Below are 22,819 nucleotides of genomic sequence, written 5' to 3'. Positions count from 1 at the left end.
CCAACATATTTTCTCGGAAGCGTTCGTATTTGTCATGCTAGTTCAGTCAACCTCAGTACTGTTTGTACCGAGACTGGCTGAAATAAGACACGTAGCAAGATTCGTTATTTTATTAAATAATATACATAACATGACCACCTTCTGTTTCATCGTTGCTGGCACCATAACATACATTTACTATGTGCAAAATTTTAGGTTCAATCAGACACCGGGAAGTCCGGGAATTAGTTCAAATCTTGCATGCAGTATTCCATATGGTTTTTATTTGACTTTTTTTTGACAATATTTTACGTATCGCTTGCAACATACTAAAGCTTCGCCCACATATTTAGAATGTGCAAGATTGTGATTATATATATTTATGTAGTTTAGATATATGTATAGTTTGCTTTTTTTTAAATTCACTCTATAGGTATATTTCTCTCTCTGCACCAATTGTAGATATATCTGTTTGGCCCTATGGTTGACTGGTAGAGAATGCCATTTGGCATTAAGTCCGCCATTTGTACATTGTTGTATATGATTTGTGCAATAAAATAAATACATTTTAAATAAATAAATAAATAAAAGCGCGACGAAAATCAAAATGATTGACATGGTCCTTCGAGCTGGATAAGTTTGGCTAGTGGATTCAGTAAATGCCCTTCTATGTAAACTTGTTTGTCTTATTTATGTAAACTTGTTAAGTGACATACAGATCTAGTGTAGTGCATAATTATTTTCCTTCCTATTTTCACGGAAACGTACGAACGTGTCTTGCAATTTCAGTCAGTCTCGGTACAAAAAGTACTGAGGTTGACTGAAGTAGCATGACGAATACGAACGTTTCCGAGAAAATACGATGGAAAACAATTATGCACTACATCTGTACAATACATACATACTTCGGGTCGACAAATACCTACAGGGGATTGCTAAGTTTTATTAAATCTTCTTCTTCTTACTCGCGTTGTCCCGGCATTTTGCCACGGCTCATGGGAGCCTGGGGTCCGCTTGGCAGCTAATCCCAAGAATTGGCGTAGGCACTAGTCTTTACGAAAGCGACTGCCATCTGACCATCCAACCCAGAGGGGAAACTAGGCCTTATTGGGATTAGTCCGGTTTCCTCACGTTGTTTTCCTTCACCGAAAAGCGACTGGTAAATATAGTAGAAGAGCCGGCCGCAAAATTTTTAACCGACTTGATACCACGATGAAATGCACAATGGTTTCCCAGAAAAGTTATGCTAAGTCCGAATTCGATAGTCTGCCACGGCGGAACTTGCCGAAAGTACGAAAAAGAAGGCCACTTCCGGTGCGAAAAAAGGGGCTGATTTAACCCATCTGATACCGAGATAGTAGTTATGGCAGCAGTTAGAAATTTACATGTAGACACAGAAAAGCGAAGTCTGCCACTATTTTTTTTGCCGGAAGTGCTTGGCAGACGCTCTCAAAGGTGACCATCGGGACCCCTAAATTAACCCATCTGATACCACCATGAAACCAATGCCAGTCGGTAGGTATGAACTCTCATGTCAGGAATATATAAGTCTGCCAAGGCTTTTCCTGCCGAAACACCATGGCAGACGAGATTATGTAAGCAAGGTCGCCATCGGTTACCCTACACTAACCCATCTGATACCACCATGAAACCAATTCCATTCGGTAGGTATGAACCCCCATTTTAGGAATATATAAGTCTGCCAAGGTTTTTCCTGCCGAAACACCTTGGCAGACGAGATTATATGCAAGATGACCATTGGTTACCGTACACTAACCCATCTGATACCGCCATGAAACCAATTCCAATCGGTAGGTATGAGCCCTCATTTCATGAATATATAAGTCTGCCAAGGCCTTTCCTGCCGAAACTCCTTGACAGACGAGATTATGTAAGCAACATCCGCATCCGTGGGACCGGTATACGTGATTACTGTAGGCTTATTTATTACTTTATGCTTTTACATATTTGTATATTATTATGTTATTAATGAAATATATTTATAATTTATTAAACCTATACCTAATACATTGGGAATTCATTAACTGCTTACGGCAGTAGTAGGGAGTAGTGGTTGAGTTCTGGCTCACTTAGCCAGGCCAACAGTCCCTCCCCCTTTTTTCCCTTGTTGAGGCCCTGCACTTACCTTGAACCCAACCTAATGTCATTGTAGCTCGAATCTAACCTAATCTTCTCATTTTTATTGCTTTTAGAAAATATTCTAATAACAATTATCTACTTTTGCAAAGTTAAATGTTGAATTCTTTATTTCGCAAAATGGAATTTTAATGTGACTATAATGTATGTGCAATCTACTTAGAAACTGGGTTTAGAAATATAAAAACACACATTTTATATAGTATAATAAGTTTATTCAAGTAATATTCTGAACATATGAGATATAGTAACATCATTACTTATTCTGTGTACAGTGGAGAAAACATGCAAGTTGACATTTTTCGTTTTAAAATAAAGATAAACTAAACAGTATTTGCCACAAACCGATGTTAAAAAACTTTGCAGTTGTTGGTTGGCATAATACCATCTCTTACAATTTCTCTTCATTAACATTTTATGATACCTTCCTGTTTTTATTTACTTATTTTAATTTTTTACTTTTTATGTGATCGGTACTTCATTTATTTTAGATTTTGGGCTAATATTAGTTTGTTAACCGACTTCCAAATCTCAAAGAAGGAGGTTATCAATTCGGTTGTATGTTTTTTTTATTTTTTATTTTTTTATGTTTGTTACTCTATATCTCCGTCATTCCTGGACCGATTTTGAAAATTAGTTTTTTGATTGTATGTATATGCATACAGATTGGTTCCGTTTTTGTCAAAACCCAGTTCTGATGATGGGATCCATGAGGAATCGAGGGAACTCCTCAAATTTTAAACACATACATATAGTGATTTTTGGGTTTTTATCATCAAATTAAGCATACACATTCAAAAAAGTGACATTTGATGAAGTGCAACTGCTGATGATGATCAGAACGGAACTCTTCAACGACGCATAGTTCACGTTTGGCGATTTGTCGTCTTCGTTATGTTTGTTAAGCAAGTCAAGTTTTTAAGCCACATTTTTGTCAAGCTCGAGTTCTGATGATGGGATCCATGAGGAATCGAGGGAACTCCTCAAATCTTAAAGGCATGCGTATAGACATTTTTGTATTTTCATCAGAAAATCAAGGATTTTCATTAAAAACTGGCGCATTTGATGAAGTGGAACTGCTGATGATGACCAGAACAGAACTCTTCAACCACGCATAGTTCACGTTTGGCGATTTTTCCTCTTCGTTATGTTTGTTAAGCAAGTCAAGTTTTAAAGCCACATTTTTGTCAAACTCGAGTTCTAATGATGGGATCCATAAGGAATCGAGGGAACTCCTCAAATATTAAAGGCATAAGTATAGATTTTTTTTGTATTTTCATCATAAAATCAAGCATTTACATTAAAAACTGTCGCATTTGATGAAGTGGAACTGCTGATGATGACCAGAACAAAACTCTTCAACGACGCATAGTACACGTTTGGTGATTTCTAATTTCGATTTTGACTTGGACTGCGACCCGGACTCGGACCCAGAACCGGACTCATACCCGGATCCGGTTCGGACCCGGACTCGGACCCGGACTTGGAATCGAACTCGGACCCGGACTCGGACTCGGACACGGACTCGGACTAGGACCCGGACTCGGACTCGGACCCGGACTCGGAACCGGACTCGGAACCGGACTCGGACTCGGCCCCGGACACGGACTCGGACACGGATTCGGACCCGGACTCGGACTCAGACTCGGACCCGGACTCGGACCCGGACCTTGACCCGGAAAACCACTATAATATATATTATATTATAATTATTATTATTAAACGTAAATTTGTTCACGAAGAAACCGTGTACCGACTCTTCATGCCATTATATTTTTAATTTGCTGTTATTCTCTACAAATCGACACTAAAAGTATCAAAATATCAAAATATGGAGTTCCGTTTGAGAAAGAAGCAAAACAATTTTGTCTTTGACAGTAATTGAATTATTGTGTGATTTTGAAAGCTAGACAATTCAAGATTTATATTTTTACTCACAAAGACAACACAGAAATTCAATCTCAAATGTAAACCTTCGAACAATTTCCATACATTGACGACATCACTCAAAATTCTTCTTCAAGTCAGATGCCCGCTGGGGCTGCACCGGAGCACACGTATAATTCTTCAAATAAAAATGACAGCTTGATTTGACATTAAATCATATACGCACACGAGAAAGTATACCAGTAGATAAATTAGGATTGTTCATTTTTTTTTAAATGTTCTATTTCGAAAACCATTTCGAGACATGAGGTTTTCAAACAGTTTCCGACATTTGCTGCGATATAATAATTGAGGATTGAAGATATTTCAACAAATATCCTTATGACCTTAGTTTGACCTTTCTCGTTGGCTGAATGTAAAGTCATCGCATAATAAAAGTTATCGGACCATAGTAAATCAATCCGTCACTCACGTAATTGTCAAAGTTATCATTGTCATCGATTGTCATAATGAAATTTTTCAGTTAAACCGCTGCGCTGGTTTGTTATGATTTGATTTATAATTGATACTTAAACAGTAGTTTTCGTTGCTTAATATATCAAAAACCTTGTTCCTACGTGTGGGAATGATTCACAAAAATAATTGTTCGAATCCGCGAAGACCTACGACGTGAAACATGGTGCCGTGAATTGAACTTGGAATACCTACCTACTTACACACAGTATTGCTGTGAGGATCACGTCGATGTAAGTATAAAATTAATATTATTTTACTACAATTATTTAAAAGCTCACTTTTTAGGTAGGGTCGCGGGGACCTATGTGTTTTCTGTGGTAATGTAGCCAGAGTATATAAAGGCAAACCGTTAAACAGAGATGGTGCCTACTAGAAAGAAACACTTAAGTATACAAGAATACATAGTTATACTCAAAATTCAAAATCAAAATCAAAAAGCATTTATTGCAAACATATTACTCAACTGTTCAACAACAATTCAACCTGAAACTGCTTTAAAAAGATATAATTTCTAATTTCCAGGTACATGTTGCAGTTCAGGCTGCTGATATCATGGTGGACAAGACTTAAGTTAATAGTTGTGAATAATAAAACATGTTTTTGTTTACCTACTTTTTTATTAATTTAGGAAATATATATATATATTTTTTTTCGTTCGTTTCGATACAAAATGCTCAACTTTGTTCAGGGCCCAAGTGCCTTAACAAAATCAATCTCCTTCGTACATTACGTATCCCACAGCCGTAGCTAAATAGGAATCACATGATGACCTGAAATTATAGGATATAATTAGCAAAATTGGCATGTACCTAATTTAGTACAATATCCAAACAATGGTGACAAGCCGGTAGAACCCACTGGGTGCTAAGCTACCTTAGCAACGGACGCTTGTAACGATTTTATGAATCCAATCATCTTACGAATCGAATCAGTTAAAAAATATATGATGTAACTTACATTTGTATTTTTGCTCCCCTGATTTCAGCCAAGTTATGGTTGGAGTTGGATGCTATATGGATACATACTCCAATAAAACTAAGTTATATTATATAACTTAGGCAGATTTCTGGAATCAGCTTTCACAAATTTATAGTGTAGGTATTTTGAAATTATTGATTTAGGGATTCAAAATATACGAGTTTTCCAGACGATATTATTTATAGAAACGCGTGACACTGACATTGCAGACAGGTGACATTACAATCAATTGACAATGACAACTATTTTTTTAATGTTTGTTATTGCTTGTGCTTTATCAAATCAGCCACTACATGTAATTTACGAGAAGTCGTATCTCATATTTTCAATAAATTATAAATATTCAACCGAGCCGTGAATTAATAAATCATTCAAATTGGTATCTTAAATTAACCTATATTTTCAGAAAATAAAATAAAAATGGGGGTCTAAAAAAAATGAACAATCCTAATTGTATTTCAAAAAATAGGGTACATAAATATCAGCTCGCGTCTCCTTTAAATTTGATTTGCTGTTATTTACGGGTCATAATGGTTGAAAACCTCAGTAAACTATCTTAAAACAATACGATTACAGTCGAATTTAAGTATTATGTTCCTTCAAATCAAAACATGCTTAAAATGAAAAAAGTTTAAAGACTCATCCTTTACTGATTGGGATTAATTTTCATTTTGCGTCATTTTAAAAACGTATTTGACTTCTGTACGTCAATTAATTTTGATGACAATTGTAATCTTGTAATATATTATAGAACTTTTATCTTAAAATATTGCCTATTAACAGGAAGCGTTATGTAATTCGTATAAGTAATACCTGAAAGTCTTGTACCTAGATCTGTAATACCATGGATTGCGACGAATAAATGATTATGATTATGCCGTTCGTTCCGTCTATATGTATAATGCGTGTACGTGCTGTTCTCTGAAAATCTTCAAGAAAAAATAACGGCTAGACCAGCACGAAGTACTAGCGAGTTTTTGCGGCTTTGGAGACCGAGATAAAGCTTACAGGCCAATACCGCTGTGGCCTGGTTATTGTTATGTATACCTATGTATCAAATGTTTTTAAAAAAAAATTACTATAAAAAGCAATGTTTTATTTCGATTAGGTCTACATTTTGTGCATATTGCATATCTGAAGTATTTTCGTACTAAACTTGAAACTTTCGTTGAAACTAAATAAAATAATTATTCCTAATATACAGTCACCTGCAATTTATGTTACACAACACACAACGAAGGCCGCAAAAATATCTGACACGATCTTATTTGTAGAACCATAAGAGCATGTCATATATTTTTGCGGCCTTCGAAGAGTAGGTACCGGTCATTATCACCAACTTTGCCCGCATTTAAAAAAAAACACGAATTTCTCAAAAAAAAAAACAAATCGTAATTACTTTTTTTGCTCAGCACGTCCATTGTGATCAAACGCATCAGTTTATTTGAAGAAAAAATATTTTTATCGTGTTTTTACCCATTTTTTTGCGTTTTAGAGGGTGGGCAAAGATATCCGGAGTTTTCGCCAACATTGCCCACGTCAATTTGGTATTCAAATACAGCTCGTATGATGATGATGTCTAAGGATCACTGGTTTTGGGCAATCCTACCATTCCCTGTTAATAACTTAGCGATAAGTGTAAAAACTTTTAAATAAATTTGCTGGGCAATGTTTCCTACCCGTTTTTGCTCATTTCCATATAAGGCTCGCCTAAGCATTTTACAAAGGCTAGGGTTGTCACTTTTGAGAAAATCTGTTACAATAGTTTAATGGCCAAAAATATGATTTTTGCTGTGTTTTCATTAGTTAACGGGATAAAACATCTAAGTAAAGGATAATAAGACAAATTAAATACAGTATATATTTATAAACTTACTTTAGTGTACAAACATAACCTTATTTTACATGCGAAGTTGGGTAAATTAGATGAAAGTGACAACCCTAATCCGTTTTTGGTGGTGGGCAATGTTGGAATGGATGCCAAATCACCGGATTACTTTGCCCACCGCTAAAACTCGCTAAAAATTACAAATTAAAGATATCTTATTGATACTGTTTTAACACCCCCTGGCACTGATTAAAATAACCGACTTGGTTTCACATTACATCTCAAAACTTTTTGAAGTGAAAATTTCTTTAGCGGCGTGTAATAGTGCCCTTGCGGCCTATTTGCTGAATAAATGTTGAAGTTTGAAGTTTGCATGCCAAGTTTCGTGCTTTCTGCCGGATGGGACAGGATTTAGGATGGGTCAGACCAGGACCGCATTTTTGCAGGTTCATCTTTTATTAGCCAGACTCTACCTCCATACTAAATCGAGCTAAGGAGTCGCACTATAAAGAAATATTGAACATTTTCTTTCAAGTTGATATACAGGGTGTCCATGCATTAGGGTATTTATATTCAATATTCAATAATTTATTCATAAAATCAATACAATTTTACACTTCAATGGTATTTAGAACCAGTATACAAAGTATCATAACAAATTACGATTTTTTTACTTTGGAGCAACCTGTATGTGTTAGTAGCTCCTGAGGTAATAAATAGTATGACTAGATTTTGCCCTGTGCGCGGGGCCCGAGGGCCCCGCGGTCTTCTTGTAGTTTGTTGTTGGTGCTGTTGTTTTTGTTGTAGTAGTAGTAGTAGTAGTTTGTTTTCCAAAGGGAAAAAGAAATAAAGTTGTACTTTTGCTAGGACGAAAAGATCCGCGTGAAAGCACTACATTCCCGCAGCTCGGCCTGGCCTCGCGTGCTTGGGAACTCGTAAGGGACGCTCCGGGCCTTCGGCCCTACGCGGAGCTCGGCCTTCGTCCTTCGCTGGGTTTCGAAGCTCAGCGTCGGGCCTTCGGCCCGCCGCTTCGCTTATTAAAACAGTTGGGAGGGTTGGTTTTGCTTCGGGGCTTAAGCGGGAAGTTTGAGCTTAAACACGACCCAATAGGAAAAGTGTCTTAGACAAGCGAAACGGCGGGCCGAAGGCCGAAGGCCGTAGGCCAACTTCCCCCTCTCGTGTGACGCTTCGGGCCTTCGACCCTACGTGGAGCTCGGCCTTCGGCCTTCGCGAGCCTCGACGCTTCGCCGTCGGGCCTTCGGCCCGCCGGCTTCGCTTATCAAGACAGTTGACTTTGTAGAACGCTTGGGGGAACTGCATTCACGCAGCTCGGCCTTCGGCCTCGCGTTTTGGGAGTCGGGGTGGAGGCTCCGGGCCTTCGGCCCTCCGCCGGGGTCGGCCTTCGGCCTCCCGGCCTGAAGCTCGCCCTTCGGGCTCGCTTAACACACTTTTTGTATAGGATTTTGCTTTGTTCGTCATTCCCGCAGCTCGGCCTTCGGCCTCGCCCAAAATTACTGGGGGCGGGGCACGCTTGGATATTCGGGGTAAAGCTCCGGGCCTGACGGCCTGAAGCTCGCCCTTCGGGCTCGCTTAACCTACTTGGAAATTTGAATTTTGCCCTTGTCGTCCGCCATTTTGGATTTTTCCAAAAATTTTTTTTACATGGTAATGCTGCGCCCCCTAGCTCGCCGCATGCCAAATCTCAGCGCACTCGGACCAACTTGAAAAATTAAAAAAAAAGTCGGCCATTTTGAATTTTTTTAAATGCAGTTTGCTGTGTTTTGGGGCCCTCTATGACATTTGGTCGAGCACCCCCCACCTACCTCGCACCGTTTAAAAGTTGCCATACAAAATTAAAATGACCATTATTTCCGCCATCTTGGATTTTTTCCAAAAATTTTTTTTTCATAGGAATCTAGAGGCTTCTATCTCTCGCCATGCCAATCTCAGCGCGCTCGGACCAACTTGAAAAAAAAAAAAAAAAGTCGGCCCGTTTGAAAATTTTTAAATGCAGTTTATTTTGTCTCGGGGCCCTCTATGACATTTGGTCGAGCACCCCCCACCTATCTCGCACCGTTTAAAAGTTGCCATACAAAATAAAAGGGGCCATTTTTTCCGCCATCTTGGATTTTTTCGAAATTTTTTTTCCCATACGAATCTAGAGGACCCTGAGATTCCGTGACCAAAATTTCAGCGCGCTAGGACAAACTTGAAAAAATTAAAAAAAAAAAGTCAGCCATTTTGAAAAAAAATGGCGGCGTCAAAAACTGCCAGGGACCCTCTATGACATTTGGTCGAGCACCCCCCACCTACCTCCCACCGTTTGGCCGGGCCGTCGAACATTTTTCTGACCGGAAGCGGTAGGCCAAAAGTCGGAATTTTCTGAAGTCACGAGACCGCCCTCTATACGACCGTACCAAAGTCTAACACCCCACGAACCTCCTTCTGGGAGAACAATCATGTCAATTAATCAGTCGTGTTGCAGCTTTAAATAAGATTAATTATTAATTATTAAATTAAATTAAATTAATTAAAACTTTCTTCGACCGTTTTGATTATCTTTTTTATTTATGACATTAATAAGATTCTGACTTTTGACAAATGTCATCATTGCCGCACATTTTCAAACAAATTGTCAAAAGCACTGCCAATGATTAATACAGTATGTTTCTTTTTGTTGTCGATTATTGGAATTAACTTTTGTTTGATAATTTAATGTTTTATCTTTTGTTCTAATTAAAAAGAAATTACCGTTAGAGCATTTCTGAGAAGTAACCCTATGTGGGATTTCAGGGTTTGTCCAATGGCTAAGGTCATCCTGTATTTAAAAACGTAAACGTTCAAGTTTTTGGGATATATGTATAGTAGACTATTTATACTCCACATTGATACCATAAGAAGTTAATAAAACTGCCTGAAAGTTAGAGAGGACTATGGAGGAGATTACTGTTTACTAGCTTTTGACTTAACTCCTGGCCCCTGTTTCACCAACGTGACAGGTGCGACGAATTGTAAAATCACTGTTGCTGACGTCACAGGCATCCATGAACTACGGTTACCGCTTACCATCGGGCGGGCCGTATTCCTGTTTGCCACCATCATTGTATTATTAAAAAAAAGCTTTATGATATCGGAAAAAAAAACAGATATTTCTCTTGCTAAGTTTATGACAATTGTCACAGAAACACTGCAATTGTCACGAAATTCCGACATATAACTCATTACCTGTCAAGAATTACCTACAATTCTTCTAGATCTTTGACAATTGTCAGAAACTTAACAGGAGAAATATCTGTTTTTTCCGATATAATAAAGTTTTTTTTTAATAACACAATGATGGTGGCAAACAGGAATACGGCCCGCCCGATGGTAAGTGGTAATCGTAGCCCATGGATGCCTGTGACGTCAGCGATAGTGATTTTACAATTCGTCGCACCTGTCACCGATGTGAAATTGGGGCCTGGCCTCTATTTCACTACGGTGGCAGGTGCGACACTTGTCGACATCACAGTTGGTACTGACGTTACAGGCCTCCATAGGCTACGGTAACCGCTTACCATCAGACGGGCGGTGTGCTTGTTTGCCACCAACATGTTAATAAAATAAAAACTCCATTATATCGCCAAATACTAAGTACTTATGTCGTGTATAGCTAGTTTTTAATCATACATGTTTAGTTTTAATCGTTCTTATATTATGTTAATCTACTTTTGTGTGTTTATTTTATTATGTAACTTATGTCCATTTTTTATTAATTTTATTATGTTATGTGTATAATTTTAAGTGTAAATTGTTCCCCAATAAATTGCATACCCTTTTCCCTTAATTACGAACAATATGTAATAGACTAAGCTTATTGGATGAATAAAACAATTTCTCACTCTGCACGTAACACCCACGCCTTGAGTAGGCGTGGCCTAGAGTACCCACGGTGGGGATCGCGCCGAGCGCGCCTATATATACGCACCCACCCTGGGTGCTTGTCACTCACTCATCAATAGCCACAGAGGCACCAGCCTCCCAACACTCTCCAAAGTTTTCTTATAATCAACAAATGTGTTTTCATTAAACACCCTACACATCCCCGGTAATGGTGCGGTAATCTGGAGGTAATCTGCAGCAGCCAGCCAGCGCGTTCCAGCCATCGTGTACGAGTTCCTGACTTCGGAATCTGCGAGCCCCACAGTAACTACGCTCGACAACTTATTTTGCGAAGCTAATGACAATTGTCACAAGAAACACGACAATTGTCGGTAATTCTTGACAGCAAATGAGTTTTGTGTAACACTATATGAGTAAAATGAATATAGGCGTGGAATCGAATGTATTTGCAGCCAACAAAATGCCAATGTTTGTTCAGCTACCTGTTCACCTGTTTAAATTGCTTATTATCAATTTAGATCCGGATTTTAAACCTGGCTGACATCGGATAGCCATTTATATTGATGTCAATGGTGTTGGTGAATATTTTAATTCATTCGGGCGAAAACCGGAAGGTTGGTTGGGTATCATAAAATGTTCACGGAGAGAAATTGTAAAGGCCCCAGTACACAATGGGCCATTGCCGGCCACTCCAAGGGACGCAGCCATGCGGTAGAATGAGATAGCAATATCATTTGCTCCCTCTAACGCATAAATGCGTCCCTTGGAATGGCCGGCGATGGCCCATTGTGTACTGGGGCCTTAAGATATGGTATTGTAATCAACAACTGCAAAGTTTTTTTTACATCGGTTTGTGGCAAATACTGTTTAGTTTATCTTTATTTTAAAACGAAAAATGTCAACTTGCATGTTTTCTCCACTGTACACAGAATAAGTAATGATGTTACTATATCTCATATGTTCAGAATATTACTTGAATAAACTTATTATCCTATATAAAATGTGTGTTTTTATATTTCTAAACTCAGTTTCTAAGTAGATTGCACATACATTATAGTCACATTAAAATTCCATTTTGCGAAATAAAGAATTCAACATTTAACTTTGCAAAAGTAGATAATTGTTATTAGAATATTTTCTAAAAGCAATAAAAATGAGAAGATTAGGTTAGATTCGAGCTACAATGACATTAGGTTGGGTTCAAGGTAAGGTTGCAGGGCCTCAACAAGGGAAAAAAAGGGGGAGGGACTGTTGGCCTGGCTAAGTGAGCCAGAACTCACCCACTACTCCCTACTACTGCCGTAAGCAGGTAATGAATTCCCAATGTATTAGGTATAGGTTTAATAAATTATAAATATATTTCATTAATAACATAATAATATACAAATATGTAAAAGCATAAAGTAATAAATAAGCCTACAGTAATCACGTATACCGGTCCCACGGATGCGGATGTTGCTTACATAATCTCGTCTGTCAAGGAGTTTCGGCAGGAAAGGCCTTGGCAGACTTAAAAATTTCCGAAATGAGGGTTCATACCTACCGACTGGAATTGGTTTCATGGAGGTATCAGATGGGTTAATGTAGGGTAACTGATGTACACCTTGCTAACATAATCTCGTCTGCCAAGGTGTTTCGGCAGGAAAAGCCTTGGCAGACTTATATATTCATGAAATGAGGGTTCATACCTACCGACTGGAATTGGTTTCATGGCGGTATCAGATGGGTTAGTGTACGGTAACCGATGGTCATCTTGCTTATAATCTCGTCTGCCAAGGTGTTTCGGCAGGAAAAACCTTGGCAGACTTATATATTCCTAAAATGGGGGTTCATACCTACCGAATGGAATTGGTTTCATGGTGGTATCAGATGGGTTAGTGTAGGGTAACCGATGGCGACCTTGCTTACATAATCTCGTCTGCCATGGTGTTTCGGCAGGAAAAGCCTTGGCAGACTTATATATTCCTGACATGAGAGTTCATACCTACCGACTGGCATTGGTTTCATGGTGGTATCAGATGGGTTAATTTAGGGGTCCCGATGGTCACCTTTGAGAGCGTCTGCCAAGCACTTCCGGCAAAAAAAATAGTGGCAGACTTCGCTTTTCTGTGTCTACATGTAAATTTCTAACTGCTGCCATAACTACTATCTCGGTATCAGATGGGTTAAATCAGCCCCTTTTTTCGCACCGGAAGTGGCCTTCTTTTTCGTACTTTCGGCAAGTTCCGCCGTGGCAGACTATCGAATTCGGACTTAGCATAACTTTTCTGGGAAACCATTGTGCATTTCATCGTGGTATCAAGTCGGTTAGAAATTTTGCGGCCGGCTCTTCCACCAATATCAAATGATATTTCCTACATAAGTTCCGAAAAACTCATTGGTACGAGCCGGTGTTCGAACCCGCGACCTCCAGATTGAAAGTCGCACGGTCTTATCGCTAGGCCACCAGCGCTCCTAAGTTTTATTAAATAGTTGGTAAAATATTGACGAATGACCAATTGGCGCCTCATATTATTAAGTCGAGTAGGTCTAGGCTAGATAAGGATCCCCAGTAGTGTAAGTCAAGTTTACAATTTTATCTATCCTACTCATAAATAACTTTCTCAAGTATTCTCCTAAAGAGTAAGTAGTGTGTTTACGCACAGTTATAAGGAAATTGACAGATAGGTAGGTAGGTAAATCATTATTCATTATGAATAGGTACCTAAAGTTCGTTCGCTTTAAGAATGCAGTAATAGTGCATTACGACACAAGGGCGAAAAATAGGAAATTCATAACAAGTGGCGATAAATTAAAACAACCGAAAGGAGTGTTTTAAACTTTTGGTTTTAAATCGACACGAGTTGCGAATTACCCAAGCGGCCAGCCACCACCAAATGTTAATGGAATAGTGGCCGTTTTAGGTTAAAGCAACTGCCTGGCGTCCGTAAGCTGGTTGGGTACTACTAGCGTCTTTTGAGCCCCGCGTCAGGCGTGGCTCACTCCACGATTTCGTCGCGTCGCTCCCAGTACATAGTACATACATGTGGCCCACACCAATTTTGGTGTCTAGCAGTAGTAGTTGCCGCGCACAGCTACGGAACGGACTCTTGCTCGCGCTTGCGCCACTTTGCGGTCATATCTGTCGTAATAGACGCGCTTTGTTAGAGAGTGAACCTTCTGTACCTAGTAAGTAGGTACTATTATTTATTCTGTGCCCGCGTCTAGTTAGCGCTATTGAACATGGTGTCGCTGCGCAGTTGCGCCAACGTTGCGTCGTCGAGCAGCAGCCATACGGCTCGGCCACAACATTGAGCGACTTGCGACGGCGGCAGCGATAACTATAGGTTGGAGCGCGACATAGCGGTCGGACCATTCGTTCCCACCTATGGTTGTCGCTGCCGCCGTCGCCAGTCGCGTAATGTCGTGGCCGAGCCGATAGAGTTGTCTAGACGTCGTCGCTCGCGAGACGCTATGGGGTCTCTCAATTCTCTTATGGCGTACACGTAAAGCCAATTCTCAATAGTAAAAGAACAGTGGAACAGTGGTGGGATGGTGTATGGCTTGTGGAATAAAATGATGATGATGATCTTACCTTTATTAATCACATTACAAATCAGTTTTAACTGGAAAATGTGTAACCACTCAAACGTTTCCACTCACCTAAGTTAACAAGAAACTTCAATTATCTGGTACATCCATACTACTTTTTGACCGTCAATGGACTTTAATACCATAGATATAAGGCCTATGACTAGTCGGAGAACAATGGTAGGTACACCACTCAAGGGTGCACAGGGTAGATAAGGAGCTAGTTGAAATAATGTTAATTATATGTTGAACGGTAGTCGAGCTATCGAGCTGTGAGAAGGTACATGGCTGACTAAGGTAGGACACTTTAGTTTCATAATACCTGTGCTTAATTGTGTAAGACTGAAGAGGAGGATTTTTGCGCATTAATTTAAGACCAGCACGGATATGATGGTCGTTTTTGTCTACATGACAGCGTGATAAAACGGTATCCGTCACTTTCTATCCCGCGGTGTTAAAAAGTGACAATTATTTTATCACGTAGATAAAGCCATCCAAAATTAAGTAAAAAGTTTTTTTATTAATCCTCAACATAACATCTATCAAACCAGCACTAGAAAACTTGCTTTTAAAAAAAAATCGCATCCAAATCGGTTTACCCGTTTAAGAGTTATGTATTTAGTTTTTCAGAGGCTTTTTTCATTGTTAGTTAATCTTGAAATATGTCACTTTTACCAATGTGACTAATAGTGCTTTAAATAATATCATCTGGGGGCTGGGCTCGAAACTTTAACCCTTTACCAGGCTAAGGGATATATATTTCTCACATACGGCACTTCAAACATGTATTATGTTTTCGATGAGTAAGACTGACATTCGATTGTCATTTTTGAACTGTCAGCCTGGTAAAGGGTTAATAATGTATGGAAATAGTCATGTGACTTTTCGTAGCATCTGTCCATCATATACAGTTTTTCCATTCGTTTGCAGTTTGTCGATGTACGACTCTCATCTACATCTCGTTTTATTAGCATTAGAAAAAAAGTAAACAATATGACGACCGGTCTGGCCTAGTGGGTAGTGACCCTGCCTACGAAGCCGATGGTCCCGGGTTCGAATCCCGGTAAGGGCATTTATTTGTATGATGATACAGATATTTGTTCCTGAGTCATGGTTGTTTTCTATGTATTTAAGTATTTATATATTATATATATCGTTGTCTGAGTACCCACAACACAAGCCTTCTTGAGCTTACCGTGGGGCTTAGTCGATTTGTGTAAAAAATGTCCTATAATATGTATTTATTTATTTAATCTTGACATGTTTTTTTATTGATAAACCCTTTTAAAAAATATAGTAGGTACCTTCCTAATTATTACTTACGAAATCAAAATAATGTAAATACATATATACCTTTGCTATATTTTAGCTGTAACTTTTTTTTCATAAGGGATTTTCAATAAAAAGACACGTCAAGATTGTTTATCCTTAAGGGGCCCACTGATTACCAGTCCGCCGGACGATATTGGCCTGTCAGTTAAAAGCAAAATATGACAGCTCCGAATAACTTTACTGACAGGCTGATCGTCCGGCGAACTGGTAATCTGTGGGCCCCTTTATTCTAATACTAAAATAACGAAGTCAAGGCTAGGCCCTCTAAACAAAAAACCGGGCAAGTGCGAGTCGGACTCGCGCACGAAGGGTTCCGTACCATAATTCAAAAAAACAAAAACAAAAAAAAAGCAAAAAAAACGGTCACCCATCCAAGTACTGACCACTCCCGACGTTGCTTAACTTTGGTCAAAAATCACGTTTGTTGTATGGGAGCCCCATTTAAATCTTTATTTTATTCTGTTTTTAGTATTTGTTGTTATAGCGGCAACAGAAATACATCATCTGTGAAAATTTCAACTGTCTAGCTATCACGGTTCGTGAGATACAGCCTGGTGACAGACGGACGGACGGACGGACGGACGGACGGACGGACGGACGGACGGACAGCGAAGTCTTAGTAATAGGGTCCCGTTTTACCCTTTGGGTACGGAACCCTAAAAACAATACCCTGACAACCCTAGAGTCATTCAAAATCTATTGCGGCAATAAAAATCACAAGCCATAATTATATTATATTAATAACCAATTAATCTATAGCTAACTGCCGATTAGATTCTATATTATATCTATAATACAGTGGAACCTCGCTAAGTCGAACCTCGATGGGACGAAATCCTCGTTAAAAAGAAATAAAATGCTATTCCCTTCCCTTCAAAGCCCAAAACCTCCATAACTCGAATTATTTAACGTCATTAAGACGAAATAACGAACGATTCCCTTCACGGCTATCCTGTACAAATTTCACGTCCATTACTCGAAAACTGAAATTTGAACTCTATAACTCGAAGAAATAGACGTAGGTATTATTATATCACCACTATATCTAGAAATTATTTATCAACAAACCTCTATAACTCGAAGAAAATAATAATACCGTATTTTATGCGTAAGTATGTATAATTACCTCCTTAATACGAATTTTTCATTAATTTTGTTTCTGTAACTCGAAACCTCTTTAAGACGAATAAAAACCTATAAGAACCTCTCTAATAAAGGGGCCCACAGATTACCAGTTCGCCGGTCGATATATCAGCCTGTCAGATGTTCGGAGCTGTCAAAATTTGCGTAGGTATAACTGACAGGCTGATATCGTCCGGCGAACTGCTAATCTGTGGGCCCTTAAGTCTACATTGGTTCACACCCTCTGTAAGACGAAAAACTTGTTTAACAGGAACTTTTGGCGTTTCCCTTCAGGTACGTGTTATCGAGGTTCCACTGTAATATTACGTATATAAACATATATGTATAGATAAAAACGTAGTGTGCGTTTGTCCGCTATTCTGATTACATATCAGACCCGCTGCCCACGCGTTTGGGTTTTTTTTATTCTGTGAGTATTATATTATGTTATTTTTATAAAATTAATTGTTATTATTTAGATTTAGATGTATTTATTTCAATTAAATTACGATATAAATAATTTTAAGCTTATATGAATTTTTATCATGATCGTCACCTATTTATATGTATATACAAATTAAACTACTGTACAATTAAACTACAAAGTAAACATACAAAAATCATCATCGAAAATCAATAACTATATGCATTTTTCACAATGTCAAATAATAGCATTAATTAAGGAAAAATCTCAATATGGCTACTTATTTTTATCTAGGTATCTCGTATTAGTTTATTCGTTATTTATTAGTTTGACACTTCAATATAACAAAATATACCCCATTGAATAATATCATGTAATTTTTTTTATTGAATTAAACATTTAAGAAATTTAAAATTAAAATACTTACATAAACTTTCAATTAACATTATCATCTCGATTGACCCGATTCTACGTGTTTGTACGATTTTAACAGTAGGTATATATTATTTTCCTGAACTAATTGTTCGTCTAATTAAATTATGGGAAAAATGCCAAAAGAATAAAAATTAAGGAACAAATAGAATATTACTATACCATTTCATTTCATTTCATTTCATTTATTGAATGCCAACCATGGTATTACAAGGTGTTTACATACTATAATAATAACATTATAAGGTACAGCATGGACCCTGCTAGGGCGTGACAAATCTTAAAATATAACTTAACCTAGGAAAAAAAAAAAATACACTTAAAACTAATACATATTTTCAGCTCCGTCATTCATATATTCTTCGAGAGTGTAAAAAGCTTTAGATATTAAATATTGTTTTAATTTTGTAACAAAAATAGTGTATTTCTCTTCAGCTACTATGTGACTAGGTAAGTTATTGTAGACTTTCATCGACATGGAATGTGGTCCGTTCGAGATCATTTTGAGTCATTTCAACAACAAACAAAATACAACAAGTAAAATCAAATAAATAATCATATATTCCAGGCTGTAAACTACCTGTGTGCCCATTACCAAGTTCAACCGGTGATTCCACCTAGGTACAATCAGAAAAACTGTTAAATTAGAATAGAATAGAATAGAAATCATTTATTCAGACAACTCATCAATACAAATAACACATCTATATATTATGTAAGTACAAGTACAAGGCAAAGATAAACAAAGCAGTGGAAATAGAGATGTCAAGCCGGAATGGTCTCCACTCAGCAATGCAGCTGGCACGACCAACGACACCAACGTGGGCAACGGCTCTGGTTTATCAAACATACAAATCTGTTATTAATACTGATTTTGATAATCAAATTGAATTTAATGCCCTACCTAATGATAACAGTGATAATTACAATCACTGCGTTTTTTTGCTTAATCATAGCAAATTTTTGACACTTATCATTACTGTGTTTTTTTACGCGATTTTACGCTCTCATTTTAAAACAACATTAAGCGCCACTTGCACCATCCCACTAACCCGGAGTTACTGGCCTATTCGGACTTCGAGATAATCACAAGATTTTGAGACGATTTAGAGATCAACTAGATCTACATTAGATATCGACTAGATGTAACTTGGATATCTAAGTCATAACTTGTCGAAATCGTTCAAGAGGACCTCCAGGATCGCGGAAACGTCAAATTTGATATATCTATCTTACAAATATCTTTAAATTATCCGTATCGTAACTTGTTGAAGTCTAGTAGAAATCTAATTCATTTTCCGAATCGAGCCGTTAACCGGTTAAACTGGTAACCATGGTACTCCAGGTTTAACCGGTTAACCCCGGGTTAGCGGGATGGTGCAAGTGGCCCTAATTTACATGAAATTTGACATAGGTAAACATTCAAGTAACATTTATCCCATCAAAAACATAAATGTGAAATGAGAGCTAAGTTCAATATTAAGAATATGCGTCGTTGTTGATTTAGATCTATATGGGTGCCAAGTTCTAGTTCGATTGGGATGTAATTAAAGTTCAGGATTTGACTTGGCTTGATTTTGACAGAATGGTAACTACGGAACATTACATGAGCATGCCCCGACATGCTCTTGGCCTATTATTAACTATCTAATTCTATAGTGTGACAAAATTAAATCAACGATTTATATGGGTAACTCTTGTTACACAACTGACTGAATGAAATAGGAAACGAATTAAAATCCTCAACTACTTAAAAATATGTATTTATGTACATCCTATTTAGTTGTAAAAAGTCATGAACTAGGCACGTGTAATGCAGAGACTATTCTTATGTTAATTATTTCGCAATTATTATTAACTGCTTTTGTATAAAATAAGATACTGAAAAAACAACAAAAGCCGTAAGTTATTACAGGAAGTTTCTATAATTAATAGGTATAGAAATGCGTAATTATACGTTTTGAATAGATAATATAATTTAATATGGACGGTTACTTACTATTTAAATGGCATTTTCTTTGTTTCATTATTTTTATTTATTGCGTAATTATGTAGGCAATGGGAAGTATTAATAAAAATGTCATCAACTCATATATTTTGTTAAACAGAACGATTCAACTTTATCTATTTACCGCCCCGGCTTTGCACGGATTAACAAGTTATACATCTAAACCTTCCTCAGAAATCACTCTATTGATAGGTGGAAACCGCATGAAAATCCGTTCAGTAGTTTTTGAGTTTATCGCGAGCAAACATACAAACAGATAGACGCGGCGGGGGACTTTGTTTTATAAGGTGTAGTGATTATGGTTTTGACACGACTTTGACGATCTTCTTGGTGATTCGCGTACATCTCACGCACTTTCGCGGATTAGCAAAGTAAATTTTGGTTTTATTTAATTAGTGAGTGCTGGTTTAGTTTTGTATTGTACCTACTTAATTCATAGATTAAGTACAATACAATTTATGGTTAATTTTCGTAACAAAATTGAGTCAATTAACTTAAGACAAATCACTGCTTCTTAACTACTTAATTACGTACAATTTTTTTGCAATTCACTCATAATAAAGCTGATATTGTTAGCCAGATCACTCACACGAGTAACTATTAGTTTTCCATATCGACGTCCATGTCGCAATATCCATTATTTATCACAAACAAACATACGGCAAGTATCGCATTCCTGTTTGTTAGCAAATGTGTTTTTAATCTGTAATGAGTGTACGTACGTACATGTTATTATGTAAACAGTCAATACTGCGTTATGCAAAAAGTTTCATTATTTTCTTGAAGTACTTAATGGTAAAGCCACAGTATATATACCTACATATACCTAAGCTAGGTCCTACATATACCTAAGCTAGACACGCGGCAGCGTGTCCAGCCAAGTTCAAAAAAAAGGAACTGGCGACGCAGCATCCGTGTGCAGAATATTTTACACATTTGTCTTGAAATTATAAAGGATTTGTCTTGGCTACTTTTTAAGTATATACTTGTTGTATGTCACGTTATTTACTTTAAATTTATTGTTTTGCATGCATAAATATCTACGCGACTGACACATTCTAATGACAGATCTATTTAGATGTGGAATAAAGACTAAGACCTGCTAACAGGAGGCATTACGGTTGGGACAAAAATGTATAAAATTAATTAATTTTGTTACATCCAAATTGTAACAAAATAGTACATTGTGCAAATAGTACTTGTGAATTTTGGAAACCAGGGCTATTAAATAAATCAAATTAAATATTTTAAACATACTTAAACAAATTGTTTAAACTATAAACGTAGATAAGAATGTTTAAAGTAGAACGAGTAGAATTTACGCTACTTAGTTTGTATAAGTTAGTGACATAATAAAGAGAAGCTATAACTCCCTAGGGAGCTATAGCTTTTTTTTATTATGTCCCTCAGTACACTTGCACAAAATAAGATCTTTTTCGAGCAAGTGTGACGAAATAATTGTAAAACCTAATTATACGCGATTAAGACCCGTTCGTATAATGGGGTGTCATTCTGAATCCCTAACAACGTTTATCCTAAAGTCCCTTGCCCTAACTGGTTTGTCCTAATGGGCACATGCCCTAACGATCAATTGTCATAACGATTATTTTCCATAATGTAATGATTAGCCTAAGATTAATTTGTCCTAAGCATTTGTACCATAACTATCAAGATCCCAAATGTTTTTTACCATATTCTTCGAAATCCCTAACAATGTTTGGCATAAAATAATATGCTCTTACTGTTTTGACCTAATGGCTATTGCCCTAATTATCAATTGTCATAACAGTTACTTTTCCTATTGATCAATTATCATAACAATTACTTTCCATAATGAATGGTAACGAACTGTTGCCACCAAAGTGGGTTAGGTTAGGCTAGAACTGTGACCCTCGTAAAAACGAACTGCTGCCACAAAATTGGGTTAGGTTAAGTTAGAACTGCGACCATCGTAAAAACGAACTGCTGTTAAAACTAGGTTAGGTTAGAACTACGATCCTTTCAAAAACGAACTGCTGCCACAAAAGTGGGTTAGGTTAGGTTAGAACTGTGATCCTCGCAAAAACGAACTGCTGCCACAAAAGTGGGTTAGGTTAGGTTATAACTGTGATCCTCGCAAAAACGAACTGCTGCCACAAAAGTGGGTTAGGTTAGGTTAGAACTATGATCCTCGCAAAAACGAACTGCTGCCACAAAAGTGAGTTAGGTTAGGTTAGAACTGTGATCCTCGCAAAAACGAATTGCTGCCACAAAAGTGGGTTAGGTTAGGAGGGAAATCAAAATTAGGGCATACGAGTGTTAGGTCAATCAACGATAGGCTAAGTAAAATTAGGTAACATGATGGTTAGGATATATAATTTTTAGGCCTAACAATAATTAGGCAAAAAAAGAATTATGCTACATAACATTAGGATAAATACTCAATATGGAAAGTGCCATTAGGGAAAACCATATTAGGACAAAAAAAAATCGGCCATTCGATAATAGGGAAACCAAAATTAGGGTATACGAGTGTTAGGACAACTGATCATTATGACAAACAATATTAGGGAATGCAAAGATAGGAGAAAAGACTTTAGGGATTCAGATATAGATCCCGTATAATGTGATATAATTCATATAAATTATAATACAAGCAAGTAAATATACAAGTAACGCAAACAAATAGTTTGTATTACCTAAACTGCATGAAAACGTCTCTACT

The 22,819-nt window shown here is 37.5% G+C and overlaps 1 protein-coding gene and 1 long non-coding RNA gene across 2 annotated transcripts in view; one reads left to right on the top strand and one right to left on the bottom strand.

Moving 5' to 3' along the window:
• LOC134801193 (uncharacterized) overlaps positions 1-22,819 on the bottom strand; it is a 217,975-nt gene that overhangs the window by 184,306 nt on the left and 10,850 nt on the right. The window lies entirely within an intron of this gene.
• The window catches only part of LOC134801131 (facilitated trehalose transporter Tret1), a 67,604-nt gene continuing 59,831 nt past the window's right edge, over positions 15,047-22,819 (top strand). The window contains exon 1 of the mRNA XM_063773669.1: positions 15,047-15,094. The gene's annotated coding sequence lies outside the window, so the exon portion shown is untranslated. The remainder of the gene's footprint in view (positions 15,095-22,819) is intronic.

The sequence above is a fragment of the Cydia splendana genome, chromosome 21 (genome assembly GCF_910591565.1).
Source record: "Cydia splendana chromosome 21, ilCydSple1.2, whole genome shotgun sequence".
In the NCBI taxonomy this organism is placed as follows: domain Eukaryota; kingdom Metazoa; phylum Arthropoda; class Insecta; order Lepidoptera; family Tortricidae; genus Cydia; species Cydia splendana.
Note: the sequence above shows the minus strand (reverse complement) of the source record. Positions and strands in the feature narration are given on the sequence as shown.